Below are 13,584 nucleotides of genomic sequence, written 5' to 3' on the forward strand. Positions count from 1 at the left end.
GACCTCTGTGATTGCCAACAAGGGTTTTGCCACCAAGTACTAAGTCGAAGGGGTCAAATACTTTTTTCCTCATTAACATGCAAATCAATTTATAACTTTTTTGAAATGCGTTTTTCTGGATGTTGTTGTTGTTATTCTGTCTCTCACTGTTAAAATACACCTACCATTAAAATTATAGACTGATCATTTCTTTGTCAGTGGGCAAATGTACAAAATCAGCAGGGGATCAAAAAAAAAATTCTCACTGTATACAATATATAGGCAAGGGGGAAACAAGGCGGTACAAGGAGCGGGCACAAGGAGAAAGCTCAGGATCGCAGGGTGAACTGACAAAACTTTCCCATGAGTGAGCGAAGTGAGGGGATTATAAGGGAACAGGAAACAAGGTTGGGAGGACCAGGGTGAATGGGAACAGAGGGTGGAAGCAAGAGTGCACAAGGGTGTACGGAATGTTAATAGAATGATTGCTGGGACAGTGCTAGGAAAGGCAGGGAAATGGTGGCCTCTAGCTGGGACAGTGACCATGACAAAGGCTCAGAATTAACTGTTTTTTTCTTTTACGGTGAAGTTTCCTCTTAAAGCGACAGCGCCACCACACATGCCCACTAACACCACAGTTGCAGTATGTATAGAGAAGTGCATCTCTATAGAAATTAGGCAAACAACTAATGTGTTTAAAGTTAAATATAGGAGTGGAAAGTAACGAATTACAACTACTCTCGATCCTGTAATTGAGTGGCTTTTTCGTGTACTTACCAATGTGGTAATTTTACTTTTACTTAAGTATATTTTGAGTGAAGTATTGTAATTCGCAACTTCTAAAAATGCATTCGTTACAGAGTACACATTTTGTAGCCTGTCATGGAAAAACAAAATGTGGACAACAGACAGAAAGACCAATAGATTAAGGAGAAATACATTTAAATGTCAAGCATCCTGCCCACAGCACTCAGCAGCCAATCACAGTGTGTGTGATGTTATGGCTGGTCAGTCATTAATCACAAATTTGAAGTCAGTCCTCAGTGCAGCGGCAGTGGGTCACTGAAGTCGCTGTCCAGCCACCAGTATTGGTAAGTCAGTGAAGATCTTTTAATCGCAATCGAAGATCCAAACGAGCTTTTCATTGCGACCATCAAATTGAAAGACGGGTGCCAAACCAAAATGAATTCAAGTATCAGAAAAACAAAACGACAGCAGAGAGTAAATATCTCTGCGTGTGTGCATTTCTCACGCTTATCTTCTGTGTCACTACATATTGAAATTAGATACGGCATTTCAGTTGTGAATGTAATAAGTTATATTATAAAAACTTTCTAAGTTCATGCGGTAGGATACTGAATACAATATAACCCACAATCTGGGCTTGTAATACAAAATAGTCATTGTGAAAGAGTTATAATCGTGTTGATTCCTGAAATATGATTTTCTACAAGTCATATAGTCATATATTATTGTCATTGTTTATTGTATTAGCAGATTTGCATTTGCTATAGTGCTCAGCAAGTTTCTTTCCTTTGGAATTCAGTCTCGATCTTGTTGAAAACCCAGGTCTCTGGATCAGTGTTTGATCATTACCTGTTTGATGCTAATTATTTTATATTATAGGCACTGTAGTGTTGAAAAGTGCGTTTACTGCATTGATGTACAGCTGTAATAGAGAGACGGAGCCATTTCAAAGCGCTTTCTCGTTGCATAACACTATAGCTGACTCAAGACGAATCTTTTCCGACAGTACTTGTAATATTAGTGCTTTATCCCCGCTAGATAGCACTTCACAGTTTTATTATGCTTCTTGCGTTCTTGATTGTTTTCCTCCTTACTCCCTTTCCCGTAGCCCTTGACTGTGACCCTACATATTGACAGCACTTAGCTTTCACTGTCCAGTATGCAGGACCTCACTTACTGTACTTGCCTCTGTAAATTGTAAATTGTAAATTGGAATTTGTAAAATGTATTATATTTTGAATTGCTATGTTTTAGTTAAATTGAATTTGTAATGATTGATGCCTTTTACTTAACTGTATTTTTGCACTTTGTTTTGAACTTATGTTGTAAGTCACCCTGGATAAGGGCGTCTGCCAAGAAATAATAATAATAATATAGCTATGTCATATTTCATTTTCCTGCTAATTATAACTGGTTCTTTGTTTTATAATTGTATATGTCTGCTAAGATATGTGCATACCGAGTTATACAATGTATCGTGTAAAGTTTGTTTTATTATTATTGTTCTTGTGTTTCTACCTTAGTTCACCACCAGAGGTCTCCCTCTCCCGAACTCTAGTCTAGTGCTTCTCCTTTTCATTGTCCAGTCAAACCAGTCTTTCCACATTCTTTCCTTCCAGGTGCACCTGTTCTGTCCTCCTCTCCTTTCATTGGCTAATCATTCATTCACCTTGTTTAAACCCTCTCTGCTACACAGTATTTAAACCCCTCTGTTTCCTAGCTTTATCGTGAAGTCTTGCATTCTCTCCCGGATCAATTCTGAGTCTTTCTTGATTGCCTTACCGTGTATTTTGACCTCTTGCTTCCCTCTCTCGTTTACGTTTTGGATCTCCCCACTAGCCTGTTTGCTTGATCGATTGACCTTGGACTGTCCCTGTTTACTCTCTCTCGTTTGCCCTTATCGGATTATCTGCTTCAATTCTAAGCCTGCACTTGGATCCTTTCCTTTGGTCCTTGAGGACGTCACGGTATATGTGCAAGTTTTGATGCATAATTGAATAATGGCAGCTGATCAGCTCCTGTCTGCCTGTCCTGATCGGCTAATTAAAGTGCATTTCATAAGCCCTTACTGTTCATTTACTGTTAATTTCCTGGCTGGCAGTGTTAAAATAATTGTTTGATTTTCGTCAAAAAAGGTTATTAATTTGGAGACAAGTGTGTGAAGAAAAATAACAACTACAATTGAAAATTGAACCGAATGGAAAATGTGTGGAATCGTTACAGCCCTATTAGTGAGCAAACATTGAAGAGCTTTGTGGCAAAACGTGATAATGAAGCAAATTCTACACATAATTCAGATTCATGCTATGGATATACTAATACAGGGTACCTTTTTCACGTAGTATACACGGTATAATCTAAACTGAGTTATATGTCTTGTAATCCCAATGTTAAAAAATTGTGACATCTGACTTTCCTGATTTATATCAAAACACAATATATCCATTTTAGCCAATCAGCATCATGCTCATTTTTGAAAATAACATCGTTCTCGGTAAACGTTCACATGATCATTATGAATACATCCTTCAGCAATGTTGACAACCTACAGTGAGGGAAAAAAGTATTTGATCCCCTGCTGATTTTGTATGTTTGCCCAATGACAAAGAAATGATCAGTCTATAATTTTAATGGTAGGTGTATTTTAACAGTGAGAGACAGAATAACAACAAAAAAATCCAGAAAAACGCATTTCAAAAAAGTTATAAATTGATTTGCATGTTAATGAGGGAAATAAGTATTTGACCCCTTCGACTTAGTACTTGGTGGCAAAACCCTTGTTGGCAATCACAGAGGTCAGACGTTTCTTGTAGTTGGCCACCAGGTTGCACACATCTCAGGAGGGATTTTGTCCCACTCCTCTTTGCAGATCCTCTCCAAGTCATTAAGGTTTCGAGGCTCGAACCTTCAGCTCCCTCCACAGATTTTCTATGGGATTAAGGTCTGGAGACTGGCTAGGCCACTCCAGGACCTTAATGTGCTTCTTCTTGAGCCACTCCTTTGTTGCCTTGGCTGTGTGTTTTGGGTCATTGTCATGCTGGAATACCATCCACGACCCATTTTCAATGCCCTGGCTGAGGAAAGGAGGTTCTCACCCAAGATTTGACGGTATATGGCCCCGTCCATCGTCCCTTTGATATGGTGCAGTTGTCCTGTCCCTTTAGCAGAAAAACACCCCCAAACCATAATGTTTCCACCTCCATGTTTGACGGTGGGGATGGTGTTCTTGGGGTCATTCCTCCTCCTCCAAACACGGCGAGTTGAGTTGATGCCAAAGAGCTCGAATTTGGTCTCATCTGACCACAACACTTTCACCCAGTTCTCCTCTGAATCATTCAGATGTTCATTGGCAAACTTCAGACGGGCCTGTACATGTGCTTTCTTGAGCAGGGGGACCTTGTGGGGATTTCAGTCCTTCACGCCGTAGTGTGTTACCAATTGTTTTCTTGGTGACTATGGTCCCAGCTGCCTTGAGATCATTAACAAGATCCTCCCGTGTAGTTCTGGGCTGATTCCTCACCGTTCTCATGATAATTGAAACTCCACGAGGTGAGATCTTGCATGGAGCCCCAGACCAAGGGAGACTGACAGTTATTTTGTGTTTCTTCCATTTGCGAATAATCGCACCAACTGTTGTCACCTTCTCACCAAGCTGCTTGGCGATGGTCTTGTAGCCCATTCCAGCCTTGTGTAGGTCTACAATCTTGTCCCTGACATCCTTGGACAGCTCTTTGGTCTTGGCCATGGTGGAGAGTTTGGAATCTGATTGATTGATTGCTTCTGTGGACAGGTGTCTTTTATACAGGTAACGAGCTGAGATTAGGAGCACTCCCTTTAAGAGAGTGCTCCTAATCTCAACTCGTTACCTGTATAAAAGACACCTGGGAGCCAGAAATCTTGCTGATTGATAGGGGATCAAATACTTATTTCCCTCATTAACATGCAAATCAATTTATAACTTTTTTGAAACGCGTTTTTCTGGATTTTTTTGTTGTTATTCTGTCTCTCACTGTTAAAATACACCTACCATTAAAATTATAGACTGATCATTTCTTTGACAGTGGGCAAACGTACAAAATCAGCAGGGGATCAAATACTTTTTTCCCTCACTTTATATATAGACTTATTTATATATGAAATTGGCCATATCTCCCCTTTGAAAACCTACGAAACATTACATTGAATAGTTTTACGGGTTCTTGTGGCAATTAAATCGACCAATTAGCGGCAATTGCTATTAACATTGCAATCTTCTTTGTGTGTGTGTCAATGTAACGGTGCTATATAGGCTACTATGTCTATGAAAAAGGCATAACGTTGGCCACCTGCTACTAGATAATTGATTGTTAAGATTATTCCATATTTTTCTAGAATATATATATATATATATATATATATATATATATATATATATATATATATAATTATTATTATTTATTTTTTATTTTTGTGTGTGTGTGTGGGGGGGGGGTTTACACTTAACGTGCAGTGCCTAAACATCACACACTTGTTTGTGTACTGGCTTGCAAATTATACAACCATATATGCCTGTAACAATATTCTATAAATCTCATCCAGACGTCTCCAGATGCTTTACCTTTTTGTGTACATATTCATAATAGCAATTATACAGTTACTGACAGTGTAATTCGATGTAGTGTTTGTGTCTTAAAAGTCACCTTCATTCCCAAAAATACAAACAGCTCACGGGCATGGCTAGACCCTATTCAGTTGGGCTTCAGCCCCCCTACATTTTCTGTTAGCCCCCCTAAAAATATTACGATCAAAGACACCGTTTTCCAGCCCCTGTAAGTGTCAGTGAGAAGCGCCGAGCAGCCTGTAGAGAGAGATGCGTGACTGTAGAAATACTGTACTGTCCCACATCGGCTACAACATGATCCATCAAAATCCACATTCAATCCGTGTCATTGCGCTGTATCCAAATGTATGAAACATGGAAACACCCCCCTTACATAGGGTATAGGCTGCATATACATCATTGTAGTGAGACGAGTGAGGTGTAATATACACTCGATAGTTGGCACTTTTCCCACGAAAGATCTGATAAGAAGGAATCAATTGTTAAGACATGAAAGCAAGAAAGCAAGATCAGAATAAACGAGTTAAACAAGTCATGAAACCAAAACGAAACGAACACTGTCACATTGCTGAACAAAACACAATATAAAATGACATTCAATATCAACATATTTTCTCTCTGTGCAAAAATAATAAGCAACGTTTCGTTTATGTGGATGTTGGGCGCAACATCTAATGTATTATTAGCGCACTGTGCAGTTATTTCACTGACGTAGAGCCGCGCTGTGAATGAACCCGGAGCTGCGCCTGCGCACACCTGTGCCAGAGCTGTGCTTTCTCTCACTGCGCCTCAACCGCGAGAGGCTTCAGACAATCCGAAGTTGTCTAAAACTAGTGGACCTGCGAGAGCATTTTCAGGGTGTTTTCTAGCAGATATTTTCTTGATTTAATGCATCGAAAATGTAACCACTCCCACTGTATTGTTGGGCAGGATTAACTACAACTTTAACCAGCCACTAATAGCAAACTACACAACTGTACATCATGGGATTTACTTTAAACATTAGAAGAGAGTAGCATCTAACTAAAAATGAAAGCGCGACTGAGTACAGTGGTGTAGTGTTGTAGTAGCGGCTGTGTTATTCTCTCGCATTGTGCCAGAAAGGAGCTGCGAGAAGGTCGTTTTGCGGCGCAAATGGGGTCAGACTTAGTACCGCGATAGTTTAGCAGCGCGATTTCCATTCGCAGACATGCGCAGCGCGAACATTTTTGTTTTAATCCTGCCCCTGGTGTGGCCTCGCTCCTAGCTGGGCTAGTGGAGCAAGTGGCCAATCCTCCCATGTCATGCGAAGAGTGCATGAACGGTCTTCCACAATGTTTATGGTTTGATTGTCATGGTAGAACCTGCTGTTGTCCTGCATTACCTGCGCTAATAGGTGACAACTGCTCCTGTGTTACGTGGTGGTGCATGATTTGCTTCCTGGACCCTGCAATATGTTTAGTTGTTATGACAGCACAGTGGAGCTGGCTGCTCTGTCATTTCTCCTGTGCTGCATGGAGGCAACATGAATGTTCCTGCTGCCACGCTGTATATACTGTTATGTCCAGCTGTGGCTACTCAATTGATGTGTGTTATTCAGTGGGTCTGTGGACCCACTCTTGCAGGATCAGGGGTTCACTGTCGCATTAATGCACGGAGGCCGCACAAGTTGCTGGATTGCCCACGTCATGTATTGTGCAAGCAAATATATACGGCCTCGCTCCTAGATGCACAAGTAGAGCAGCTGGCCTTCCTATTGTAAGCGGAGGGCGTAAGAGTTGACCTCTGTAGCCTGCTTTGTAAATGCTGATTGCAGAGAGTTCCCGGTAGAGCTTGACTTCAGTCCTCACTCCTGGACAGCCCAAGTTGGCCCCAAGGGGCCTCTGTGGCTTCTGTCTGGAGTTGTGTTGCCGAGGCCCCCTAGCAGTACGCTCCCTCATCAGCTCGCTGCCTCCTTCCTTGCAATGGTTTTGTTATACGGTAACCCCTCCCCCTTGGGCAGTGCTTCTGACTGTTGTGAATGCAACCCCGTTTATCTGACAAAGGAAGCACTGCCCAAGAGTTGCAAGGTCACATGGGAGTCCTGGCTCCTGGCAAAAAAGGATGAACTTGCGCAGTACAGGAAGTGAAAGGGACCTGTTCCGAGTGACGTGTGCAGGGGCCAATGGCATCTTTGATATAGTGACGTTTTCGAACAGGTTCCTACGGAAATGCGCAGAAACCCCTGCACCTTGGGCAGTGCTTCCTTTTACAGATAAGCGGGGTTGCATTCGCAACCTATCATTTTAAAACTATTAAACAGTGAAATAGCACTTTCAAAAATATTGTGTAAGAGAATTAAATATGCTTGGTTTTTCAGTCAATCTAAATAAATAGTTGAACTGAAAACTCATAGGTCAATTGGTTTCTCTTTTAAGATCCTTTTTAGAGGGAAGATGCGGTCAAGTCACAGATGTGCAATAATCATTTATTTGTGATAAAAATAGAAAACCAATATCATTTAATTATATTACTGAACATAAGTACTATAAAGCTTCTGCTGGTTTACAGAAAGGATAGGATATTACTCCTATTCTCCTATTTTCCTCACAGGGCAGCTTAGGTCAGTATGGTCAGGTCGGCAGCGGGTGTGTCTCTCTCTCTTCTTCCTGCTCTTCTCTCTTCTTCTTGTCTACCTCTTCTCTCTTCTTCTTGTCTTTTTTTCTCTTTGTATATTCCTTCTGTTTCTAAGGTTTCTCTTTAACCAATCACATTTTGCCAACATCACACCATATTTCGATATGGCAGTAAGAAAGCTAACTGTTTGGCCTCTTTGATGTGTTTGGCCTTGTACTCTTATCTCTAGTTTAACTGCTAGCAGGGCCCCTCACAATCTAAAGAATTAGGCAAAAAGAGGGAGATGTCGGTTTCCTGTATCAAACCAGAAAGCAAGATATTTCCCATAGAAAAATACATTCTAACAAATCATATCTTACAAATGTATATAATTAAAATATAACAGGTGTTTAAGAACATCTTAATTGCAGAAATCTTTCACCCATCTGTGACCTTTCTAACTGCAAAACTCAAAGGCATTTTTTTTCATGTTGTATGTGGCATGTGATCCTTGTGAATAACGTCTTCTTGTTATTAGTATTTTTGTGTTTTCTTTGTAATATATATTTTACAGCATTGATGTTTTGATGATTTAAGTGTTTTATTTATACTGTTCTGGAAATCACTGCAGTTTTTTTTTTCATTATTTTATTTTTTTACACAGTTCCTACTGGTAAATTGGAACATATACATTATTTATTTACAAGAAATAAAACTGCACTAGACAGTAATATATAATTTAAAAAAAGTTAAATACCTGCTGCTGCTTAATTAATGCACCACTCATTCATTGAAATGATTAAAGGTTCTGGGAGATCTTAATCAATAAGTGTTATAATGAAGCAGACTACATGACCACTGTCAATCCCCAATCCTCAATCCCAGTGTGAAATCCCCAAATTCACCTCCAAATGTCACCTTTTACCCATTTCATGGTATTCTAGCCCTGCATTATTCATTTATCTCCTTCACCTGTTCCAGATTTTCCCACTCATCACTCCTCATCACACTGTATTTAAACCCCGCCAAGCCTTACCTCTTTGTAAAGTCATTATTTGCCTGTACAACATTTGAAAGAGGGACACTTTTTAGCTACCTGTTTGACTTTAATGTATTACTATAAATAAGTTGTACGTAATTTATAATGTAGTATAAATCTTCTATTAAATATTTATACATACTTAATAATACATTAACAAGCAACACCTTAGTATACAATTTTACCGATAAGGATGTACATAATAATTATGAATCTGCCTCCACAGACATTGATGAGTGTAATGAGACCAACTTCATTTGTGGTCCAAACGCACAGTGTCTCAACACAGTTGGGAATTATAGCTGTGTCTGTGACAGTGGATACAGAGACCCTCAAGGACTCAACTGGACCAGCTGTTCAAGACTATGTGAAGGTAAGAATGGCTATTTTCTATTTTTCCATATAAAGCTCTTTGCGACACTTTATGTTGTGTATCAAGTGCTACATACATTTGATTAATTGATTGATTAAATTACATAGTCCATCATGTTTCTGAGTGGGACTGAAAGGCAACAATACAAATGGAATTGTAGCAAGTTCATTTTGAGTATCAAACAAAAGTGAAGTGAATTTAGATCAGTGCAGGGACTCTACTTCCCTTATATCACTTACATATAACACAATAAATAAAATAATTAAAATGGAAAGGTGTTGCAACCTCCAATTTGAAAATGGGAAACTCTGACTCTGTTTAGGGTTGCTGACTTCAAAGCTAAAATATAAATATGAAACCTATAGAAGTCAACTACAATAGACAAGAAAACAAATCATGAAACAAATATTTAGCCGCTTGCTGTGTGCCATTAATATGCTGATGTAAAGAAATAGAAATGCCCTCCAAAATAATGTAAAAAGTGTACAAGTAAAATCATGGTAAATACCCTTTAAATGTGTCAAAGCACCTTTTGTAGAATGGTGTGTCTGTTGGTCAGCGTTCCACATATGTGTTTGCTTCTATGATGCATAATTTACTATTGCACCGATAATGGATCCCATAATAATTATACGTTTTGCCTTGATAGATATTAATGAGTGTAATGAGACTGATTCAATTTGTGGTGCAAACGCACAGTGTCACAACACTGATGGGAATTACACCTGCTCCTGTGATAGTGGATACAGAAACCCTCCAGGAGTTGAAAGGACCAGCATTTCACAGGAATGTACAGGTAAGAATTGCCATGTTGTTAAAAGAAAAAATCGTCATATTAATTGTTTATTTGTAACTGAAATGTAATTGGCAAACATGGTTTAAATGTTCAAATCCTCCAGTAAAACTGGAAAATATAAATTTGGAGTGATTCTCTTCTACAAAGTAGTTGTCTGTCTTGATAGTCAAGTAAAAATAAACAATAGGGGCAAATTTAGACAGCATCAAGGAAAGTTAAAGCCATATAAGCGATCTTGGCCAAGTTTGCCTCAATAGCTTTTTGTATCTTGAAGAATGGGTTCGCTACGTCTCCGCTGGAAAAGTTGATAACTACAATGCAAGTGTAAGGCAATACATTACGAGCAAAAATAAAGTGCAGTCTTGACTAGAGCTAACATTGTTTTATTTACCTTGTTTTCATACTAGAATTTTAAGTTTAACATTATATAATGGTTACATGTTTATTTTGCTTATATGCTGCCAGCCTACAAAAACATGTAGTTATCATAAGTGGATTTTTTTTTAAATAAGATAGTAAGCTACTGTTAAAATCAGCACTGGCATAACAGACTTCGCTATAAAGTTGTGCTATGCAGTTCCTCAGAATTGTGCACTTAAATATTAAAATGCGTCATGATAATGTATTATTTCTTATGATCTCCTTAATTTAAAGCTATATGCCTAAACGTAATTATAGCTCAAAGAGCAAAACAACTGTGTATGCTTACAGAGCTCTCATGCTTTGGGGTTAACTCAATGTGCAGTATAGACTCCTGCAATGATAATCCATAGTAATTATGAATCTGCCTCCACAGACATTGATGAGTGTAATGAGACCAACTTCATTTGTGGTCCAAACGCACAGTGTCTCAACACAGTTGGGAATTATAGCTGTGTCTGTGACAGTGGATACAGAGACCCTCAAGGACTCAACTGGACCAGCTGTTCAAGACTATGTGAAGGTAAGAATGGCTATTTTCTATTTTTCCATATAAAGCTCTTTGCGACACTTTATGTTGTGTATCAAGTGCTACATACATTTGATTAATTGATTGATTAAATTACATAGTCCATCATGTTTCTCTGAGTGGGACTGAAAGGCAACAATACAAATGGAATTGTAGCAAGTTCATTTTGAGTATCAAACAAAAGTGAAGTGAATTTAGATCAGTGCAGGGACTCTACTTCCCTTATATCACTTACATATAACACAATAAATAAAATAATTAAGATGGAAAGGTGTTGCAACGTCCAATTTATAAATGGGAAACTCTGACTCTGTTTAGGGTTTCTGACTTCAAAGCTAAAATATAAATATGAAACCTATAGAAGTCAACTACAATAGACAAGAAAACAAATCATGAAACAAATATTTAGCCGCTTGCTGTGTACCATTAATATGCTAATGTAAAGAAATAGAAATGCCCTCCAAAATAATGTAAAAAGTGTACAAGTAAAATCATGGTAAATACCCTTTAAATGTGTCAAAGCACCTTTTGTAGAATGGTGTGTCTGTTGGTCAGCGTTCCACATATGTGTTTGCTTCTATGATGCATAATTTACTATTGCACCGATAATGGATCCCATAATAATTATACGTTTTGCCTTGATAGATATTAATGAGTGTAATGAGACTGATTCAATTTGTGGTGCAAACGCACAGTGTCACAACACTGATGGGAATTACACCTGCTCCTGTGATAGTGGATACAGAAACCCTCCAGGAGTTGAAAGGACCAGCATTTCACAGGAATGTACAGGTAAGAATTGCCATGTTGTTAAAAGAAAAAATCGTCATATTAATTGTTTATTTGTAACTGAAATGTAATTGGCAAACATGGTTTAAATGTTCAAATCCTCCAGTAAAACTGGAAAATATAAATTTGGAGTGATTCTCTTCTACAAAGTAGTTGTCTGTCTTGATAGTCAAGTAAAAATAAACAATAGGGGCAAATTTAGCCTGCATCAAGCAAAGTTAAAGCAGTAAAAGCGATCCTGGCCAAGTTTGCCCCAATTGTTTGTTTTACCTTGACTAATGGGTTCGATATCTCTGTGCTGGTACAATTGATAACTACAATGCAAGTGTAAGGCAATACATTACGAGCAAAAATAAAGTGCAGTCTTGACTAGAGCTAACATTGTTTTATTTACCTTGTTTTCATACTAGAATTTTAAGTTTAACATTATATAATGGTTACATGTTTATTTTGCTTATATGCTGCCAGCCTACAAAAACATGTAGTTATCATAAGTGGATTTTTTTTTAAATAAGATAGTAAGCTACTGTTAAAATCAGCACTGGCATAACAGACTTCGCTATAAAGTTGTGCTATGCAGTTCCTCAGAATTGTGCACTTAAATATTAAAATGCGTCATGATAATGTATTATTTCTTATGATCTCCTTAATTTAAAGCTATATGCCTAAACGTAATTATAGCTCAAAGAGCAAAACAACTGTGTATGCTTACAGAGCTCTCATGCTTTGGGGTTAACTCAATGTGCAGTATAGACTCCTGCAATGATAATCCATAGTAATTATGAATCTGCCTCCACAGACATTGATGAGTGTAATGAGACCAACTTCATTTGTGGTCCAAACGCACAGTGTCTCAACACAGTTGGGAATTATAGCTGTGTCTGTGACAGTGGATACAGAGACCCTCAAGGACTCAACTGGACCAGCTGTTCAAGACTATGTGAAGGTAAGAATGGCTATTTTCTATTTTTCCATATAAAGCTCTTTGCGACACTTTATGTTGTGTATCAAGTGCTACATACATTTGATTAATTGATTGATTAAATTACATAGTCCATCATGTTTCTCTGAGTGGGACTGAAAGGCAACAATACAAATGGAATTGTAGCAAGTTCATTTTGAGTATCAAACAAAAGTGAAGTGAATTTAGATCAGTGCAGGGACTCTACTTCCCTTATATCACTTACATATAACACAATAAATAAAATAATTAAGATGGAAAGGTGTTGCAACGTCCAATTTATAAATGGGAAACTCTGACTCTGTTTAGGGTTTCTGACTTCAAAGCTAAAATATAAATATGAAACCTATAGAAGTCAACTACAATAGACAAGAAAACAAATCATGAAACAAATATTTAGCCGCTTGCTGTGTGCCATTAATATGCTAATGTAAAGAAATAGAAATGCCCTCCAAAATAATGTAAAAAGTGTACAAGTAAAATCATGGTAAATACCTTTTAAATGTGTCAAAGCACCTTTTGTAGAAAGGTGTGTCTGTTGGTCAGCGTTCCACATATGTGTTTGCTTCTATGATGCATAATTTACTATTGCACCGATAATGGATCCCATAATAATTATACGTTTTGCCTTGATAGATATTAATGAGTGTAATGAGACTGATTCAATTTGTGGTGCAAACGCACAGTGTCACAACACTGATGGGAATTACACCTGCTCCTGTGATAGTGGATACAGAAACTCTCCAGGAGTTGAAAGGACCAGCATTTCACAGGAAT

At 38.3% G+C, this 13,584-nt stretch overlaps 1 long non-coding RNA gene across 1 annotated transcript; it reads left to right on the forward strand.

The window, feature by feature from the left end:
• The first annotated feature begins 9,168 nt into the window (after positions 1 to 9,168).
• On the forward strand, positions 9,169 to 13,584 carry LOC136754015 (uncharacterized). Its single transcript, XR_010817485.1, has 6 exons — positions 9,169 to 9,312; positions 9,962 to 10,108; positions 10,905 to 11,051; positions 11,703 to 11,849; positions 12,646 to 12,792; positions 13,444 to 13,584. It is a non-coding gene; the product is annotated as an uncharacterized LOC136754015 (long non-coding RNA).

The sequence above is a fragment of the Amia ocellicauda genome, chromosome 7 (assembly GCF_036373705.1).
Source record: "Amia ocellicauda isolate fAmiCal2 chromosome 7, fAmiCal2.hap1, whole genome shotgun sequence".
NCBI lineage: Eukaryota > Metazoa > Chordata > Actinopteri > Amiiformes > Amiidae > Amia > Amia ocellicauda.